This window comes from Pteropus alecto, unplaced genomic scaffold (genome assembly GCF_000325575.1).
Source record: "Pteropus alecto unplaced genomic scaffold, ASM32557v1 scaffold8, whole genome shotgun sequence".
In the NCBI taxonomy this organism is placed as follows: Eukaryota; Metazoa; Chordata; class Mammalia; order Chiroptera; family Pteropodidae; genus Pteropus; species Pteropus alecto.
This window is the reverse complement of record NW_006494609.1, coordinates 13,972,543-13,991,649: the sequence shown is the minus strand read 5'-3', so window position 1 is coordinate 13,991,649 and position 19,107 is coordinate 13,972,543. Positions and strand designations below refer to the sequence as shown.

The 19,107-nt window shown below is 39.3% G+C and overlaps 1 protein-coding gene across 2 annotated transcripts in view; it reads left to right on the top strand.

Annotated features, from left to right (window-relative positions):
• EFCAB11 (EF-hand calcium binding domain 11) overlaps nucleotides 1-19,107 on the top strand; it is a 122,465-nt gene that overhangs the window by 90,152 nt on the left and 13,206 nt on the right. Inside the window, exon 7 of one of the 2 annotated variants that reach the window (XM_025042141.1) lies at nucleotides 280-387. The exons of the other annotated variant lie outside the window; for it this stretch is intronic. The gene's annotated coding sequence lies outside the window, so the exon portion shown is untranslated. Of the gene's footprint in view, nucleotides 1-279; nucleotides 388-19,107 lie in introns of those variants that run through there. 2 annotated transcript variants of the gene reach the window in all.

The window sequence follows — 19,107 nt, the reverse complement described above, 5'->3', positions numbered from 1 at the left end:
TTTGAGATTGCTCAACTCCAGGTCTGTGAGTTCCTTAGCTCTGAAACAAATCATAAATTAAGCATGGCTTGGAAATCCTACTGAGGGAACTAACAGTTTCTGTGCCCATGTGCAGAGCAGACTCAGATACTAGTCAAGTATAGGCATCTTATCTTCATTTGTAGTCATGGGTAATTTGGAGCCTTGACCTTAGCTGAGAAAACGGAACTAATCTCAGCCAATCTCACCTGTTATTTGTGGGGTATATTCAGTTCCTTTTTTTTTTTTTTTTTTTTTCAGATACAGAAATCTCAGACTCCACGTCCTTCCGGTACCTGCCCCACCTCCAGTCTCACAGGGTCTTAGCCATCACTTACCACCATGGGCTTATTATCCCCTTTATTTGCAGAGGCTTTCTTTTCTTTTTAAAAATGGTTTCAATCAGTCAAGACTCCAGCAGAAAAAAGAATATTATTCAGATACTTAAATTAAAGAAATTTTAATGGAGGAACTATGTATAGAAATATGGACAGGCATAAAGAATGCCAAAAGGTGATTTGAGACTAAAAACAGTAGCCGGCTATTACCACGCCTTGTCCTGAAGGAGCGAGGTTAGAAATGTCATCATTGGAGCCCAGGAGAGCTGGCACTATGGGGGAGGGGCCTCCAGGGAGAAGCTGTGTTTGAAAGGAAGTAGCCACTGGCAGAAGGTAGGCCTGAAGCAGGGAGGGAGCAGGGAAGAAATGTCCTATCTTCTCTCCTCCCTGTTGGTGACTTCTGTTGGCCAAACCCAAAAGGAAGGCAGCCAGCAAAGGAGCCCAGATAATGTGCCCCAGAAGGGAACAGAGGAAGGCAGAAAATGCATTGGGAGGATATGCAAATAGAGAATAAATAGAACAAGCTTATGTGGATTTTTTTCTTTAATTGTACATGTTATTTCTATATGTTGCAGCAGACTGAGAATTTTCAGCAAGTGTTTACTCTGCCATGTTGACTCAGAGTCTAATACTAATCCCTCCTCCAGCTCTTACCCAGTTGACTCCTTCGCCAGGCACAGCCCTAACATTTGCGCAGCCTGGGGCAGGAACACAAATGGAAGCCCACACACTATATGTCTATATGCAAAAATTACAAATCAAGGTAAACTATTAAATAAAATGCTCTATCTTCCTGCCTTGACGAATATGCCTTAAGAACAAACTAGAATGCAAAGTTTTGATCTAGAAGTCATCGATGTCTGGGAGGTCTAAATAGGACACCCAGGACCTGGGGGAGTGCCGGCCTCTGGTTTCCGGTTCTCCTCCATGTGGCGAGGAGCTTTGTGTCCACACACAGTTGTGTGGACACGCCCTCACATCCGAGTTTAATCCACATCTCCTACAAACAGCCCACCTTTGGGCGGAGCCTCAAGAGGAGGCACTGAAAGTGGCTTAAAGATGCTTGGGCAGGGAGTTCTAGGATCCCAGGTACTTGGACTGTGATCTAGAAAGTGTAGGCTGGGAATGGGCACAACCCCTTAGTCCTGCAGACTCCTTAATCTGTGGAGAGGGGTGCAGCTGGAGAAGGGCTAGAGCAGAGCCCTGCAAAACTCAGCCCCAAGGCAGGGTCCATACCTGATCTTCTTCATCAAGACCTCCAGTTCTTTACCCTCTCTGTTTTTCTCAGACCATGAACCTGGTGCGAGACTCCCTTCTTTCCCTGCTTAGTTGGAGCCTGTGGTCCATCATGCTCTCAGCATTGCCCTCAGTGCTGAGAGCCCCCTTGTTTTTTGTCACTCCTGCCTAGCAAAACCTCAACCCTGGGTCAACCTGACTCTCCATCTTCCTGCTTTACACTCAGGTTGTTGGGTGCCGGCAATATACATCGTATAAGAAGTATACACATGTTCATCCCAGCTGGACCTCTGTGCCCCCAGGGGTCCTTCAGTGTTCTCCTAGGCAGCTTTTCCTGGTTGCCACAAAAGCCATTTCAACTTTTGCCACTTTTTTCAGGCTCCTGCTCCACCATCTTCCCTGTCACTCTCAGCAGATGGCCTTGCCTCCTGCTTCTCTAGGAAAATAGAAGTCATCAAAGCGACAGTACCTTTTACTTCCCACTCCACTACACAACTTTACTGTACACTGTTGATGATGGCGGGGAGGATGAGGAGGATAATGGATAACTTTTCTTTTACCCAGGACCATTGACCTGCCACTGTGCTTCCTTCCCTCCTGTCACAGGGTTGAGGTGCTGTTTCTCTGCCCTGCCCCACCCCCAGTCTCAGACAGTCCTTCTACCTGAGGACTGGCTCTGGATTCTGTCTCCATCTGCTTCCTCTGGCCCTGACTGTGTCACTTACCTTCTCTATCACTGGTCTCCGTTCAAGCTGCAGTCTCTCCTCTACTTCTCGTGTGAAAGCCCTTCCAGTCCACTGTGATCTTATTTCTGGCCCAGTAACTCCACCGAAACTACTCTGACCAGGCTCAACAATGACCTCTTTGTTGCTAAAGCCAACGGGTACTTTAGTCTTTCTTTATAGTATCTGATACTGGTGAGCACGCCTTCTGAACGTGCCCTTTGCCTTTGACACCTGTGCTCTTCCCGCCTTCCTGGCCAACTTCCCAAGCCTCCTTCCCATTAATGTCTTCTTCAGGGTTCTGCCCTCAGCTGCTTCTCTTCTTATACTCTCAGAGCCTGGCCTCTAGAAGGTGCTCAGGCAATATCAAATTATGCATGCAAATCGAGCCGCTGGTTTCAAATTCGACAGTATACTCGAAAGTCTTTAAAAGTCTGAGTCAGAAGAAACCAACTTTTTTGGAGTGATACACATTTCCCATTATAAATGATATATTACTTATTGCAACTGGAGCCCACTGAAGGAAAAAAAAACATAATAGCTTATTTCAGAACTAATATGGCTATACGTTAGCAACAGAAATGATGTAGCTATCTTATTAGAACTACAACAAAGAGATTACTTAGCAGCTGTCTCCCCACACTGTCATTTCATTTTGCTCTGTAGTTCTTGGCAGAGAATCTAGAAAAAAAAATTATTAAGCCACATTGTGTTCTCCTAGAGTAAATGATTTCTGCTTTTCTGAGAAACAAATCTTAACAGGCAATGTATGTCCCCTGATTATTGGAAATAGAACATTTTCAAAGGTTTTTCTTTTCTTTTCTTTTTTTTTTTTCCCCAGAGACAAATGATTAAACATTATGGTCTTTTCCCTTCCATATCTTGTGGTAAAGTTTCTCTCAGTTCCATATTCCACACGCAGAACTTGAGGGCCCAGCACCAGCCTAGGGGGCCATAATGAGATCTTGAAACACCCCACTTCGCAAAAAGAATTCTGCAGAGAACTGTTCAGTGCTCTCTTGGTGTTGAGATAAAGAGATACCACATGTAGAGCATTCATTTGTTCATTCATCATTCATTCAACAAGTAATTACATTAATAGCCACTTAGAGTCATCTTAGGATAGATAGTATTTAATGTGTGGAAAGATGCTTGGCAAACAAGATGCTGAGTTTATTTTTTACTTTATTTGGCCTTCACCTGTCTCCCCACCTTCAGACTGTATTAGTCATCAGGACCCGCTTTGCATAGTCACATGTGTCATATTGTTATGATTCCATCTGTCTCTGCCACAGTCACTTTAATAATGATCTAGGTCATGTGTGTGTGTGTGCGTGTGCGCGTGCACACACACACGCGCTACTCTGTACTTAAGCAGAGGGAAAACTCTTATCAGTCCAGAAAAAGAAGGAATTTTTAAAATTAAATCAGAAGTCAAGGTTCCATTGCCTGATGATTTGTATAGCTCACGTTTTTACAGCGTAAGTATGAACTAAAAAGGTGATATTATAACTACTTTAGTTTTTGTTGACATGTCCAAGAAAATGAATATGGCTAGAAGGGAGCCAGATGAGATGTGTAGATTTCATAGGAAAATTATTCATGTTCTTAATCTTAAGATATTATCTAGGCGCCCAAGGCAGATCTGAATACAGTGCCCAGCCCAGGGTGAGAACTCATGCATGCTACTTTAGGAGTGTAATATCATGGCCTGCAATAACATAGATGCATGACTAAGCTGGGTGTGAGGTCATGGGGAGTGGTGAAGCTTGTGGCAAAATAATCAAAAAAAAACTATGCTAGCCAAACAAAAACATGTCTAGAGATTCGGTACTGCCCCTAGCTGGAGTTTTAATTTCTGAATTCTGCCTGTCCCTTGCCTTATTTCCTCTTTCACGCTTCTTCCTTCCACCAACCACCCCATGTCTCCGGCTGTTTGCTGCCTCAGACAAAAGCTGCAATTGAAAACTTTCTCCCTCATTTCAAAGACTAACTTTAGCAAAATGTGCCTATGTTTGAAAGTGTTTGCTTACGTCTGAACCAAGCATCATTTAAAACTTTTTTAAGATTCTTCAATCTTTGTTAGTTTTTACATTTTATATGCATATGTATAATGCACGTTCTTTATTTAAACCTTTTAACTATATAGTTAAAACCTTTTGACTATAACTATTCGTCTGTGAATAAAGTAAAACACATTCCTTTCATTCTCTCCTCTGCCCATCCCATTCCCCAGATAAATACTATTAACTGTTTGGTGTGTATCCATCCAGGTTTTTTCTGAGCATATAAGCTAACAAACACACGCACATACTTACATACATAGATTATATATAAATATAATAGTATTCAAATGCTACCATATCATTCTGTAGCTTGCCTTTTCATACATTGTACACAATTTTTCCTAGTATAATTGTGTCACATTTTTTGAAACCGCTATTCTTTCAGCAGTTTATCAATGTGTAATAATTTATTTAACCAGCCCCCATTAGTGGCATTTAAATTGCTTCTCATTTTTCTGCTCTGACCCGGCTCCCTACATGGACGTGTGATAGGCATCTCCACGTTCAAAACCAAACTCCTGACCTTGTCCCCCAAACCTGCTCGTCTTACAGTGTTCTCCTCCTCATTAGTGGTAACTCCCTCCTTCGTGTCGCTTGAGCCAGACCCTTGCAGACGCCCGCAGCTCCTTCTGATTCCTTTCGCTCCACGTCTCCTGTGCCGGCTCCTCTCGGCGCCTCCGCTACTGCACCCCGGTTCAAGCCACCATCTCTCAGCCCAGCTCCACACTTTCCGCCTTCGCTCTGCGGTTCATCCTCAACCCACGGGATTCTTTCCAAATGCGCATCAGGCCAGGCCCCTCCTCCGCTTCCAGCCCTCCAGTCGCTTTGTATCTCACCTGCACAAAAGCCCAGGTCCTTAGAGTGGCCTTAAATGATCTGCACCCCACCAGCCTTCCCCCCTCTACCCCCAAATTCGTCCGTAGCTCTCCTGCTCACTTGTGCTGTTCCAGCCACGCTCGCCTTCTCCTGTTCCTCAAACTTCAGGTCGCTCCTGTCTCAGGGCCTTGGCGCGCCCTTTGCCCTTTGCCTTCCGTGGGCTGTGCTTCACCCCCAGATCTGCACGAGGCTCGCTTCCTAACACTTTCTAGGGTCCATGCAATCATCCCCTTCTCAAAAAAGATTACTTCTTATTTTGTTTATGATCTCTCTCTAGAAGATAACTCCATGAGAGCAGGAAACTTGTCTGTTTTGTTTTCTGCTGAATCCACAGCACCTGGAAGTGTGCCTGCCACACAGGAGGCTCTCAATAGCTACTCGTATAATGAGCAAATGTTATAAACGTGTCCGCAGTGACCATCCATGTTCATATGTAGTTGCTCACACGTACAGCTATATTTTCAAGGTGAATTATTACAGGTGGAATTGCCGAATCAAAGGGCGTGCATACTTTAAATTCGATGGATATTGCCAAGTTGCTTTCCAAAAAGGTTGCGCTATTTGGTATATATGACTTTTCTTGTCAAAAAAGATTCATCGTTAGAAGAGAACTTAACCTGGACGTGGGGCGAACGCACAAGTGAAAGGGGCCTCTTAATTCAGGAGTTCTTCCCCTGGAGTCTGCCAGCGTAGACCTCTAATGGGCGTTTAGCATCTGTATAAACTAGAAATGTTGGCAACAAAGCACAGTCGTTTCAGCAATGTCTGTGATTTTGTTACCAATAGAAATCACGGGTATTTGTATCATAATACAAATGGAGATGTCCTTAATACAAATGGAGAATTCCCGTTCACCCTCCTCACTGCTTTGAAATGACAGGGACCCTTCCTTGTGCGAATTTTCCCTTTCCTTCCCCCTCCACCAGTTCTGCGCCCTGCCACTGGATCTCGTTATTTAATGTATGAATAAAGAAGCACCTATAGTCCATTATTGCTAATTTATTTCTTCAACTACTCTGATACTTATTTCAATACAGTCGGTTTTACTTTATGCATTTAAAATCAGAGTCTTTCTCAAACTGCCACAAGGTCTATGGTGCAAAAACATTTAAGAACTCTATTCACTGAAGGTGCCACTATTCTTGTGGAAGGAGTGAGTTATTCATACAGATAATCATAAGGTATTTTATAAAATTAAAGTGCCACAAAATGTCATTACCAGAGTAACAGGTACAGTAATATTCATAGCTATTATGTCTTTCCTTCATTCATCCAGTTCATATTTATTAAGCACTTCTGTATGCAGCACGCTGCGGAAGGGTTTCTGGGGAATCAAAGGTGAAGAGCTGCTTGCAGTAGCTTAGTATGGAACGTTTACAATAATCCAAGGCTCGGCATCAGTGATGCCCGCCGAAATCGCCTACCCAAAGCCTTTTCTTCATTTACTCTCTCCTTCCTCTGCCCACCTCTGCAGGTGAGAATGCTCGGGCTTTGCTCCTGGCTTTTTTCTTTGCCCACACGTTCTCCCTAGATGACCTCATGCAGAGTTATAACATTTAAGTGCTGGTGATTTCCAAAGTTACACCTTCAGACAAGATCTATCCCTAAGTTCCAGACTCAACCATGCTTATTATCTCCACTTGAGTGACTCACAGCATCCCAAACTTAACATATCCAAACATATTTTTCGCTACTATTTCAGTAAGTGGCATCACCACCCACCCCGTGACTCAAGCTAAAAATTGCCCGAAGGTTTTCCTCGAATCCTTCCTTTCCTTTACTCGCCCCCTCTTATCCCACATCCCTAATGCAATTCATCAGCAGATACCATTGGTTCTATATTCATAATACCTTATGACACCGCTATACAAAGTGTGGTCTCCATTGACCTGTTTGTTACTGATCCATGACAAGTTAGGTATAGAAACTGAGAGTGAGCATTAGAAGCTTTGATAGCAGTTTGAAATTGTCCTCATGGCTAAGTTCACTCATCTCACTGAAGAAGGTATAGACGCTTTTGTACCGTCCGGCTCAAATGGTGAGTCATATGTGATACAAGTTATGTAATAAATAATCACGTGCAGTAGGACCATATACAATGTGGAATATTTTATGATTGGTTTGTCAACTATACTCAAAGTGTAGAAAAATCTATAAAAATGTAAGTACTTATTTTTATAACTTATATTTACAAGTTTTCACTTATCATCAAAATATTTCATTTTATTTAACATTATTAGTTCATTAGAGAAGTAAATTTACATTAGTTATTTTCACCTTCATAAATTTACTGAAGGTAAAAGACACCCCACAGGAGTTTTTGTTGTCATTTTTATTGTTTTGGTGGAAAAATGATTTTCGTTTCTGAATATGGCAAGAACATGAACCAAATGGTGAAGGTAGAAGGGAATCCAAAGAAACAAAGACCCAAGAGTTCATATTGGTTTTCCTCAAGATGATCCCTCACATACTGAGTTCAGTTTACAATTGTCATTGATGTTGACACCTTAAAAATAGTGTTTAGTTATTTGTAGAGATAACCTGGTTATAAAGCAATGGAACCATCATAAAGTATGGGGCATTCACTTATAAAAATTAAGTGTAAACCCACAAGAATGTTTTGAAAGAAACAATGCTGGATTAAAAAGCTGATTGAAACAGATGTTCGGTATTTCACATAAAGAAACATTAAGGCTTTACAAACTTCTTAATAAGTAGCCTTTCAGCTTGCTGAGCCCGAAATCCACATTCCATTGCCGGGACCTTGGCGAAAGACTATCAGAGGCGTTTGCTTGGAAACGATGGGTGAATCCGCAGCAAAGAAGGTAGCTCAGTACTATTTCCAGGGGCCCCATAGCTCAGCCTGTTGGGGAACCAGCTAACGATATGGGAAAGTAACTCACAGAGCAATTAAAGCTTGCACTGTACTTTTTCATTGAAGTGTGATAATATCACTCATATTCCTGTTTATGTGCAATTTGACCGTGGTGGTGATATGGAGGAAGAATTCCTTTTTTCAGCTTTGTTGCTGACAGTCGTAACTAAGTCTGAACTGTATGAAACTATGAAGGGTTCCATTGTCAACAGATGTGGTTTGGGGTTTACATCTGGTGGAGGAGCACGTTCCAATGGTGCAGAAATCATCCCGGAGTTTAAAACCCTGATTAAACGGCTCGCACCAGGATCTAAATCACTGTACCGATTCTCTCATGAGAAAGTCCTGCTAGGAAGAATGCTGGTGGAACTGAACAGTTTAGTGTCATACTAAAAATCATGAATTAGATAAAAGCCGGTGTTAAAGTCTAGATTATTCTCTTGTGCTACATGATACTGTGGAAGCGGATCATAAACAGCTGTTCCCGCATGCTGAGGTGCGATGATAATCGAGTAGACAAACGTTCGAGAACGTTTTATCTACGAAACAACTCACCATTTCTGCAAAACCGGAAGACGGTTTGTTTAAGGAGTTGGACAAACAGGATTGCTTGTGTATCTAAGATCTTCAGTACTTTTAATGATCTCAATACTTTCATACAAGGAAGAAATGCAACACAGTTTTTCAATGGCAGATAAGATCAAAGGGCAAAAACGAAAGTTATAAACTCAGAAGGATAGTTTCTACAGATTATTATGACACGTGTTCCATAATTTAACAATTATCAATGATATAGGTGATGATCTCGATACTGCACATCTGTGAAAAGCTATCACAAACACCTTAAAGTTTGATAAAGCATTTAGAATTTTATTTTCCATCAAAAGAAGATCTATGCCTTAAAAATGCATAGATCCAGAATCCATGTCTTTCATCAAAAGATAATTTAAATTTAACTATAACTTACAGGATACATCTCTGGAACTGATTTCTATTAAAGGGTTTAAAGGATTCTGAAAACATAGTAGCACTTTCTCCATTTTAGATAAAATTTAAAAATGAATAAACAGCTTACTGAAATTGCTCTAAAATCTCTTCTCCCATTCCATTCTGTGAGACTAGTTTCTTTCCTATTATCATTATTATTTAAAGAAAACACAGAAACAGTTTAGATACATTATCCTCTACAAGTAGCCTCGTTGACAATCCCACCTAGATTAGATAAATTATCAAGCAAGAATCAAGTCATTTTGTCACATTAAAAACTTTAAATATTTATATACACTGTGTATCCATAGACATTTAATATGTGGATTCATTTTTTCCCTCAAAATGAAAAAAAAGTTACACTTGTGATAATGAGCTTATGTATTAGATGCCTATGTGCATACTTTCAATGAATACATAACATGTGCAATTTCATACTTTTTCCCCCATTTTATGTTTACCCTGGTAATATTTATTACAATATGATTTCCTGTTTGTTGAACTAATAATACAAAATTACAGCTTTTATCTTGTGTCTTTTTTTTTCATTTTGTTTTTCTAGTAATTCATTTTTTATTAATTTTTACAAGTATCAGTTTGCAACAGACTGGAAAAATTTTTTAAGCATCCTTTGCCACAGAAAATTTAAGCTGCACTGCCTTATGGGACTGAATATAAAATTAGACTTTTCTTCAAAACATACCCTTCCAGAAAGAATCAGTTCTCTTACAGAGCCTCTCAGACTACAGGACATGCTCTCAAATTATTCTGAATAAGAAAATAGTAGTTGAGCCTGAAACAGCCTCAGTCAGTGTGAGGTTTTGATGCTTACAGAGGTCACCAGATGAAATTGGCAAATAAATGAGGAAAGAAGGTTAAAACAGATCTAATTTTTATGCCTAATGTTATAAACTCATAATTGCAAATATTGGCTATCATTGTAAACAAGGCTTTAAAAATCATTTAAAAAGCAATACAGTAAGTGGCAATGTATTGGAGATCTGAAATATAAATCTCTCAGGGTAAAGGGGAAAAAAAAATCCAAAACACACCTTTTATAATGTCATGCAAATAGCTACTGAGTGGCTTAGGTAAAAATTTCTCATGTCAGTACCAGGCATGAAATTACAAAGCCCTCTGCTCCAGACAACTTTTAGTAGATAACAAAGATGGCCTAGAAAACATAGTTAATGTCTCAGAAGTTGCCCTGGTGGTGATGGAAACATTGATATGACATAGGTGCCTGTCAAGAATGAATAAAGTTGTTTCATAAGACGTGGTCGCGGAGAGGCAGCGCATGTTGGTTGGTTAGCTGCTGGACCCGCCCCTCTGCCCTGCAGGGCTAGGCCAGGAAGAGGCTCTGACAGCCACGCTGTTGGTTCACCAGCTCCCCACCTTCAGGTCCTTCCTCCCGGGGTGCAGAGGGCGTACCAGAGGCTGGAGGAGGGAGAGGCAATGGCTCCTTCCTGTGTCAGTTCCCATGAGGGCCACCCCAGTGACCTGTAATTGGTGCTAGTTCCCCACTGGTCCCCACCCTGGCCTCTCAGAGATGGTGCAGCCTCCAGCACTGTCCCTAGAGGTCTGGGCTCAGATTCCCAGGTCCCCCGCCAGCCTCCCAGGTCCTAAAAACCTCGGTCTCTTCCCTTTGATTCTTCAGCTCTGACGATGGTAGAGGCTTCGTGTGTTGTAGTCACCACCATCTTTTTCACCACCTTTTTTTTTAAAGCTGTGGCGTTGCCTTGTCAGCCCTGCAGTGCACGTCCAACTTATTTCTTATATTAAATTATCTCGTTTAGAGTAACTTATGTTTCTGATTTCCCAACTGGATCCTGACTGATAACAACTTGGTACCGTCACTGGGACTTGGTCCCAGGTGTGGTCCCACGTGGTCCAGGAACCGTCACTTGTGCCTCAGGCCCTGAATGCAGCACTGAGCAGCTTGCCAGTGCGAAGTGCAGGGTTAGAATCACGTCATGCCGTGACACCACCATTAACCGGATCGTCGCCTGGGTGGCGGTGCCGAGTGCCTTCTCCAGCAGGTCACCTGAGGCTGCTGCACTTAGCCAACATAGTAGCAACCACAGAGACGGAGAGTGTAGAATGCGATGCCATTTCTGCCTGGACGGCGTCTTTACAGAAAAAAAAAGTGACAAGCTTTAGTCTTTAAACACTCAGCTCGAGTCATGTGGAAAATCTGAAGGGATTCCATATTTCCTTTGCTACTGCTGCCATCCTGCCTTAAGCCACCCTTATCTGCCCCCCGAAGTTTGCACTAACCTTCCCGGTTTCCAGGCCTCCCTCCTCACAACCCACTTTTTATACAGTGGCCAAAGTACCCAAAAATCAGCTCCTCTGCTTAGAACCTCGAGCGACAGCCTCTCGCTTTTAAAATAAAATCTGACCTCTTCAACCCCATCTCAAACCTCTTCCGTCCTCTAAGTGTTCCAGTCTTTCTAGCTCTTTCTGGCCGTGGAGCCTCCCAGATTTATAGTTCTTTCTTGTTGGAATTCACTTCGCTGCCGTGTATTTTTAAGCTATCTGGCTCTCTGCGTGTCTGACTGCTTCTCATCATTCATATCTCACCTTCCCTAGTTTTCCACGCTTCCCGATATAGAGCAAACCTTCCACCATTTCTCCTAGTAAATTCGTCTTCCTGGATTCATTTCTTTCATGGCACTTACCACAATCTATATGCATCTTGTTTATTTCCTTGTTTGTCTTTCCCACCAAACTGCACACCATTCGAGCAGAGACCTGTCTGTCTGGCTACTGGCTTCCCAGGACCTTGCTCTAATACCTATCACATAATGGATGATCAATAAATTCTTGTTGGTTGAATGAGTTTTGGAAATAATTTTCCCTCAGTTAATTAACATTTTTAGTTTTGAAGCATTTCAAGCATGCAGAAAATACCACAATCAACCGAGAGACCTGCCAACCAAAATTAACAGATTTTGACATTTTTCCATGTTTACTTCAGATTACACTTTCTTCTCACTCTCGTTTTTTCAAGAAATGTTAAACATAAGAAAAACTTGTCCATTTTGTTTGAGTTTAAACTTAGCACAAATTATGCATGGTATTTATTATCTTATAATATTTTTAGTGACTGTGGGGTCTGCTTCATTGTCAATCCTGATATAGATAATTTGTGGGGTTTTTCATTCTGATCAGTCTAGCTAGAGATACTGAACTATATTCCTTTTTGTGGACATTTGGATTTCCTACTGGATTTTTGCCGTTATAAAAGATGATGGCATAAATGATTTTCTACCAAAAGCATTTTTTAACATCTTTATTGTAACGTAATTGACATACAGTAAACTGCACATACTTAAAGTGTACAATTTAATAAGTTTTGACATGTATGCACAGTCAAGCAGCGAAGATAGCCATCACCATCAAGAGTTTCCTGGTATCCCTTTGCCATCACTCCTATCTAGCTGCCCCTTCCCACCTCCCTGCTCCCCCTTTCCAGGCAACCACCAAACTGCTTTCTGTTGCTACAAATTAGTTGGCATATTCTGGAATATTATATAAGTGGAATCACACAAAAGGTATTCATTTTTATCTGGCTTCTCTGACTCAGCATAATTATTTTGAGACATGTTATAGCGTGTATCAGTAGTTTGTTCCTTTTTAATTGCTGAGTGGTATTCCACTGTAACGATGTATCACAGTTTATTTTGTGTTGTTTTTTTTTTTTTTTTTGAGGGGGAGGGTGGTTGTTGCAAACAAAGCTGCCATGAACATTCAGGTACAAGTCTTTAAATAGATGTGTGCTTTTTTCTCCTTTTGGGAAAGAGGAGTAGAATGGCCGGATTATAGGATAGGTGTATGTTTAACTTTTTAAGAAACTGCCAGCAGCAAATGAGAATTTCAGTTGCCGTACACCTTCACCAACACTTGGTCTTTGTAAATTTAGCCATTCTTACAGGTATGCAGTAGTATCTCATTGTGGTTTCCAGCCATGTTTTCCTAGAGACTAATGCTGTTGAAAACCTTCCCATGTGCTTATTTTCTTTCCATATATCTTCTTTAGTGAAGTGGCCGTTCAAGTATTTTGCCTATTTTTATTGTTGTTTGCTTTCTTATTATTGAGTTTTGAGATTCTTTATGTACTGCTTTATCAGGTATATATGCTTTGCAAAGATTTTCTTCTCTGTAGCTTATCTTTTCATTCTCTTAATAGTGTCTTTTGAAGAGCAAAAGTTTTTAAAATGTATTTTCTTTGGATAGATTTGCAGAAATAGGATTAAAGGGTCAAAAATATCATCTTGTATGTGTGTGGTTCTACTTACCTCCTGTCAGACTGCCTTCTGAAGAGTTTGAAACACTATTATTGAGTAATAGTATATTCCCTGGGGACTTGCCAACTCTGGTGTTTGTCACTTGGCTTTTGAGTGTAAAATGTTACATTACAATTTTATTTCACGCCACTCACCTGGCAAGTTGAACATGAACTTAAATTTTCTGTATTTAAAATGTTTTCCTTTTGTAACTTTTGATCATTTATCATTGGAAATTTTGAGTTTTCTTACAGATTTGTAAGAACTTTTTATGTAATTTAAATGTCAAAATTTACATGTCAATATTTACCTTTAATCTTAATTTTATGACACCCCCCGCCCCAACCACCACATAGATGTAATTTCTCCTGTTTTTAAAATAGTAAATCTAAATGGCTACTTGGGATAAATGCATCATTCTCTTTTCCTCTAAATTTGGGGAATTCTATGTTAAATTTTTCTTTACTATAATTTTATTATGGTTTGTGGTGTAAAGTACGGGTCTAAGTTTATATTTCTTAATATTATTAACTAGTAACCTCAGCAGTTCTGATTTCTGTTGCACTCAGATTGCCATATATTCAGCTCTCATATAACTTACATCCTGTTTCTAAACTCTTTACTTTGATTCATGGATTTCCAAAGTCCGCAACATGCTTTTAATGTGGGTTGCTTTATGATAAAATCTGATATTTCCTAAAGCAAGTCTCCTTTATTGTCTAAATTAATCTTTGATATAATTTTTATAATTTTTGTCTGTAACCGATTATCCCGTTATGATTTGAAAACGTACTAAATATGTAAATGAACTTGAAATATTGCATGTTTACAATATTTTTGTTTATTTTTTCTTCTATAAAATATTTGTAGTTTTATTTATATCGGGCTGATATATCTCACCTAGTTTTGTGACCAAATAGATAGATACTCAGTAAATGTGTATTAAGTATAGATATTTTGTCATTGTTAAAAATCTATTTTAAAAACAAATTTTAATAGTTAATTATTTAAAATGCTATTATTATGTTGGACTATTAAAACATAAAACCTTATTATGTTTTATATAATAAGTATTCTTGAATTATTTTATTTCTAAAATTCTTAGTAGATTCCTTTCAGTTTCCTGGGTTATATAATCATGACTTCAGCAGTTAGTTAGTGATGTTCCTTTCCTATTATTTTTTCTTACTTTTTTTTTTTCCTACCTTATCACCATAGCAAGACCTTCTAATAATTTTTTTAAAAAGCACGTACGATAAAGAGTAGATTTATTTGACTTTGCTTTTAGGAAATGTGCCACTAGTGTCTGTATATCCACTAAAAACAACATTGGCTTTTATTTTAAAGTTTGTTTTGTTCGGTTTTCAGAAATTAAAAATCAAGAATGTATGTTATACTTCATAAAATTTTCTTTTAAGCCTTCTGGATTTTAATCCTTAAGCATAATTATAAGTGCCTACAAAGTATGCTAAGGGTGAATTAACTATATTATAAAAGGAATGCTTTTTTGTTTTTTGGTTTTTTTGTTTACTTTCCATTTTGAATCACAAATTTTTTGTCTTTTGCTCTGAATTTTCCAAGATTTCCTTTTCGAGGAGACTAGCACTCATTTGTCCTGCCAAGGCCACCGTAGTCTTCATGTTCTCCTCTTAGCTCAGCTCTGTCTCTAATCTGCTCGTTTGTCTTGTCCCCCTGATACTCGTTTTTTATTTTTCCAGTTAGATTCTCTATCAAGTCAGTCAGAATTCTAATCCTCTGGATGTTCCAGGAACACTTTTCTCCTCTTACAGTTTCTTTCCTCACCGTTGTACAAACTTAAGTTTACAGCTATCTATGTAGTATTAATTAAAAAGGATTTTGTAACGAAATTTCTCTAATGTTAATACCAGTGCTTCCGTTAAACTCAAGTTTTGCTAAGGGCTCTTTTCTTAAAATCACAACCCAGCCTCTATGGGAGATAAAACATAATTAAGAACTTTAAAGGAAATTTTTCAAATATACACTTACCATATAGTTTTGAAGTACCAATATATTGAAATGTTTTTGTCCTTCTTTTCCTTACCCCCAGTTTATTGGAATGTTCTCTGCTATTCCGTGGAGCTCTGGGGGAGAAACTTGATGTGATGTGTTTAGAGCATTTCAGGTCCCGGTCTTATTCAGCCCGCGATTCTTCATGGCTGTGAAAAGCTTTGGACTGACCGACTGCACAAATATGTGATCCTAGTCCCAGAATTTACCCCTTTTCCCACAAAAAGTGGGAACGATGGCGGAGTTGGAAATGAGTCTTGTTCTTCAAAGTGTCTACATAGCTCTGAGCTGGCCGTGCTCTGAAATTTTGGCTTTTCTTTCCATGTAATATGGGACCAACATGGATTTTTGACAAAGATCTCCACGATCTCAGAAAGCCCAGGATTATTATTAACTAGGCGTCGGGCTATGAATCAAGAGACCTGGTTTTCTGTTCTGATTTTGTTGCCAGCTGTAACTTTAGGAAAGTTATTCTATACTTCTGAGCCTCAGTTTCCTCATCTGTAAAATGAGGAGAGCAGGCTGGGTGATTTCTAAAGTCATTAAAGGAAAAAGTGATTATGCTGGGAGAGGGTCAGAATTTGGGAGTTTGGAAGTGGCCTTTCCCCCAGTACACCAGAACATGTGGGATTGACAGATGGCAGGTCTGAAGCACAGCAGGTCACTTAACTGTGGAGGGGGTGGTTGTGGGTTGGGATACAGAGAAGCAGCGGTGAAGAAAAGACGTGGAAAGTTCCCATCTCAGAGTGTTTGTTCTGTACAGTGCTCCAGAGGTTGTAACACCAAGCTCAAAGTTCAGGGTTGTTTTATCCCTGTGGTTTTGATTCAAACGAAGAAAAATGTTTTGTTTTCTTTCCCCCTACCCTTACCCCAACTCGGGAGGTGTTGTCAGTAAAACTTCCATACTTCTTACTAGAGTGGAGATATACTTCTTACTAGAGTGTCAAGTGAGCCAAATAAACCATGCAGTCACAAAATGAAGGTGCTGCTAAGGAACGGGCACCCAAACAGAGCACCCACTCCTCTCTACAGATTCAAACACTGTTGTTTCTTGAAAAGTTCTATCCATAACATCTTTACTTTCATTCCTTTCTTATAAACTCATATTATGAAAGTCCTCTAAATGCTAAACGTTTTTCCTTTGTTGACCCTCCCTGTCAAGAGGATTTTATCAAATGTGAATTTTCCCCCTCAGCTATCGACTGCATGCCAGGGGAAGCTGGCAAAATCGAGAAGAGGTGTTTGTGTGTGCGGAGCACTGGGGCATTTTGCTCTGTGTGCCCACACAGGCATGCAAGTGTACGGGGTGGGGGAAACTGGATTCCAAAAGTGACAAATGCTCCTTATAGAATATTTTGGAAATAGAGATAGGTAAGAGAAAGGAAATTAAAACCGGCCATATTCCTATCAAAGATAATCGTTGTTAATATTTTGGCATTTAATTTTTTCTGTTTCCTCCATATTTTTGTCATTAAAATAAATGAGTTTTACAGCCCATGCTTTTCAATTATTTTGCTATGTTCACTTTAGAAATCACCCTACAATCAACATATTTGTCTGTACTTTGAAATTATTTCCTTAGAAGAGGTTCCTAGATGTGGGAATATCATGTTAGAGAGTATAAATTTGTTTTATCATTTTTATGACTCCTGATTCTCCTTGTCAAATCACCTAATTAACAAATTACACTCCCTCTCGAAATATCTACCCCTTTCACCACATTCTTGCCAGTGATTGTGTGTTAACTTAGTTTTCAAATACTTGCTAGTCTCATAGGTGAAAAGTGTCTCATTTTTTTGTTTTATTTCACTGATTGCTAGTAATATTGAACATTTTCATGTTTATTAGCTCTTTCTATTCCCTCTTCTATAAATTATCTATTTATGTTATTTGCCCATTTTCTCATCTATATGAGAATATGTAACTGTTTTTATTTTTATTATAACTATTTTACCAGTTTATTGTTTATTTTTGTTTTTATGGTTTTTTGATGTGCAGAAATTCTAAGTTTTCATATATTCAAATCTGTGATCTTTTATATCACAATTTCTTCCAGTTTTTATATACTAAGAAAGTTTTGCTCTTCTAGAGACCGAATTAATATTCATTTCCATTTTCTTGGTTGGTTTGAATCAGTGGTTTGAATTTTAAGACTATTTAGCCCTTTTAATGTATTTGGGATTTATTTTGGTGTGTAGCATGGGGTGATGATCTAAACATTTTTGTTCCAAAAAGCTAGCTAGTTTTACCATTATCATTTGTTAAATAATCCCTTGAACAGTAATATTTTTTTTTACGTACTGGGGACCTATGCAGGCTATCCATTAATTTCGTCGGTCTCTTTATTCTTACATCAAGGACACACCTTTTTCCTTCAGTTCTTACAATATGTTCTAAAATCTGGTATTTCTTGTTTTCAAATTGTTCTCGTCTCTTCTTGGCAGTTTCTTTTCCAGATGAATGGTGGAATCATTTTTGTGGAGTTCCAAAAACCTCCCTTTAGGGTTTTGATGAAAATCGCATTCAACCTATAAATTAATTGGGAAGAATTTGGCATCTTTACAATGTTTTAGTCTTCCCATCCAGGAATGCACATGTGGCACGTCCCTCTGCATTTTCAAATATCCTTTTGTATGTCTCAGTGGAATTTTGTAGTTTTCTTTCCATAAATTCAATCCATTTCTTGTTAAGGTATTCCCAGATTATTTTGTATTTTGGGTGCTTTTTTTAAATGGAATCTGTCCCCCTTTTAGTTTAGATCCACTGTTTTTAATTTTTTGTTTATTTTTAAATTTATTTTTGATTATAGTCAACATACAATATTATGTGAGCTTCCAGTGTACAACATAGTAATTCAACATTTGTATACCTTGTGAAGTGATCACAGTATGTGTAGGAACCATCTGTCACGGTACAGTTATTAAGATATTTTTGACTAGATTCCCTATGCAGTATGTTATATCCTCATGACTTATTTTATAATGGAAAGTTTGTACTTCTTAATCCTTCTTCTTTTCTTCCCCCTACCCTGGGCAACCATTAGTTTGTTCTCCGTACTTATGAGTTTGTTTCTATTTTTAATATCACTTTTTCCCCCAACGATTGCCAAGTACTGACAGGAATTTAAGTAAAAAGTGTATTTGTTTCTTTCCAAGCTTATAAACTCAGAGATTTAGAACTGGAACCAACCTTAAACATATTTTCTTTTTACATATGATAAACTCGAAGTCATTGAAAGTAAAATAATTTATATAAATATCATTTAACTTGTTAAGAGAGTAGCTAAATAGGTGAATACTTCCAAATGTCCACTTTCTTTGTCTCAGGGACAAGTACAGCTTAAATATCCAAAACCCCGTCACTTTTTGGTTTACAGCCAGAATCCTTCAATGGCTTGCAAGGTCCTGAGCAGTTTCATTCCATTTCACCCTCTAACCTCACTCTGCTCCGTGCTCCTCCTCACTGGGTACTCAGGCCACATTGCCTTCTTTCGGTTCCTTGACAGTACCTTGCTCTCTCCTGCCACGAGCCTCTTGCACACGATGTTCCCTCCGCCTGGAAAGCTCTTCCCCGACCTCCACCTTCCAATGAACTCCCCGCTCATCCTTCAGTTCTCAGCCCCATCTGCTCCCTCAGGGATGGCTTCTCTGGCCAGGGTAACGGGGATGGCTA